Source organism: Rhinolophus sinicus, chromosome X (genome assembly GCF_036562045.2).
Source record: "Rhinolophus sinicus isolate RSC01 chromosome X, ASM3656204v1, whole genome shotgun sequence".
NCBI lineage: Eukaryota > Metazoa > Chordata > Mammalia > Chiroptera > Rhinolophidae > Rhinolophus > Rhinolophus sinicus.
In genome coordinates, this window is record NC_133768.1 from 63,963,588 (window position 1) to 63,966,293 (window position 2,706).

The 2,706-nt window shown below is 39.8% G+C and overlaps 1 pseudogene; it reads left to right on the forward strand.

The window, feature by feature from the left end:
* Positions 1-223: 223 nt before the first annotated feature.
* Positions 224-692, forward strand: LOC109460297 (large ribosomal subunit protein eL29; annotated as a pseudogene).
* The last annotated feature ends 2,014 nt before the right edge of the window (positions 693-2,706 follow it).

Below are 2,706 nucleotides of genomic sequence, written 5' to 3' on the forward strand. Positions count from 1 at the left end.
TTTAGGCAATCCAATTTGCTCTTCTATCCCCTCTTCCCCTATGTAACATCTTCATCTTCATCTATTATTCTCTCATCCTTTCTAGTGTCAAGGAATAAAGTGCTCCATCTCTTTTTTAAGACCAACCTCTCAAGACACAGCAAAAAACACTTATTCAAGAAGACTTTCTTCTTCTTTCTCTTCCAGTCCCAGGGGTTTGGGAGCTGTGAGATTGGGTGTAGACATGGCCAAGTCCAAAAATCACACCAAGCATAACCAGTCACGAAAATGGCACAGAAATGGCATCAAGAAACCCCATCACAAAGATACGGATCTCTTAAGGGGGTGGACCCCAAGTTCCTGGGGAACATGTGCTTTGCCAAGAAGCACAACAAGAAGGGCCTGAAGAAGATGCAAGCCAACAACACCAAGGCCATGAGCGCAGGGGCTGAGGCCATCAAGGCCCTCTTAACGCCCAAGGAGGTCAAGCCCAAGATCCCAAAGGGCGGCAGCCACAAGCTCAGTCGACTTGCCACCCCAAGTTTGGGAAACATGCTCGAGGCCACATCGTCAAGGGTCTCAGGCTCTGCCGGCCAAAGTCTAAAGCCAAGGCTCAAACCAAGGCCCCAGTCGCACCTGCAGCTGCAGCTCTGCCACCAGCTCAGGCTCTGCCTCCCAGAGGTTCCCAGGCCCCTACGAAGGCTCCAGAGTAGAGGCTTCTGTCCTCTGATGTGGGACGGAGGGACTCGTGTGACCCCTGGGCTGCTGTCTGCATGGGGCTGGTGTCCTCCTGTGCTAGTATTTGGACAAACAAAGCTGAGGCCGGATCTGGCAAAAAATAAAAAAGTATTTCTTGAAATTTTTGACTATGCTAAGAGTCACGAATGTGTGCAAACCACTACCAAAGCATTTAACGTTATATTTTAATTATGTTCATTCATCTTGTTTTTGATTAGACCAGAGGCTCCATGAAGTAGGTGATTATATCTTGTTTATGTATGTAACACAGTGCCTGGGTTAGTATCTATCTAGTACATAGTAGGTACTTAATTATTAGTTATCCTTGAATTAAAGGAGTGGATATTAAATTTTACCTAAGGCACATATGGAGATACTAATTTATTTTAATCTATTGATGTTACATGTAAATACCTTGTCTTCAAAATAAAACCTACTTCTGTAGTATTGAAATAAGCTCTGTATGGTTATGATAGATTGTTATTTCCATGTAATACCAAATCTGATCTACTAACATTTTGTGTAGTTATTGCTCATCTGCATTTTGAATTTGGAATATCATGCTCACATTTTGGGACCAGAATTATGCTGACTATAAAACATATTGAGTAGATGTACAGTTAGGGGTTTCGATTTCAAACAGCAGAAACTGACACTAGTAAATGTAAACAAGCATGGAGCTTATTGGAAGAATGCTGCCTATTGCACAGAATTCACAGGAAGGTTGAGGGCCTAGGATCAGTATGAGGACAGGAACCGCAGGAAGGGGTCAGCTCTTCAGTTGCCATCATGCCATTGCCAACAGTTTGGTGAACACACTGCTGGGATAGAGTGGACTGCAGTCACCAGCCACTGTCAGAAGTCTTTCCTGTTCCTGCTTCTTTGGTTTAGATTCCTAGTCACTGGGAAGGGACTCAGATAGGTTTAGCTTGGGTTGTGTGTTTTCCGTGTTTCCCCGAAAATAAGACCGAGTCTTATATTGATTTTTTCTCCAAAAGACGCATTAGGGCTTATGTTCAGGTGATGTCATACTGAAAAATCATGCTAGGGCTTATTTTCCAGTTAGGCCTTATTTTGGGGGAAACACGGTAAAACTTAGGGTTTGGAGGTAGAGATAGTGAGTATCTGACCTTTTCAGTTTCTGTAGTACAAGGCAAGTCAGTCCTGCCTTTTCCCACTACTCTAGAGAATTCCTCAAACATAAAATGGAGGTTCAGATGTTGGATAGCCACAACGCATATGCAAGAAAACCTCCAAAAAAAAGCAAAACACAAACTTAAGTCCACGCCAGACGATTTTAATCATTTTTGACGATCTTGAATAGACTATACTGTATAGGAATTGGTTTTTAAACCTGCCAAGGCCCAGAAAATGTCCTGGGAGAAATTCTTGGATAGTTGTTTTTGTTTTGTCTATGATTATTGCTCTTCTCAAGTTCTCTATAATTTTTAAAAATTATTTTCTTAGTGCACCAAAATAAAACACAAGCACACACATGTAAAATGCAAACTATTTAAATATTTAGAGAGTAAAAAAGTAACAGGATCTCCTTTCCTCTTTCTGGGGTTATGTCTTTTGACAGTCATTTCTCTATGCATTTACAGAGAATATATACTGGGGGTGCCAAAAAAATGTATACAAGTGGACACTTTGGTCAGCATTGTTCAGGCAGGAGTTCGCCGTAATCAGAAATGTCTGGGCGCTGATGGTACCACTTTGAGCACCTCTTGTAATTGCAGAAGTCAAACATGACTTGTATTCATCTTTTGTTATTGGTATATATTGAGTATTACAGTTTTAATACAGTTTTCCTTTCTTAAAATATGTATACAGTTTTGGATATATATATATATGTGTGTGTATATATATATATATATGTATATATATACACATATATATATATATATATACATATATATACATATATATATATATGTATATATATATATATAATGGACTTTTGTCTTTTTTCAAAAATAGCACTATCCT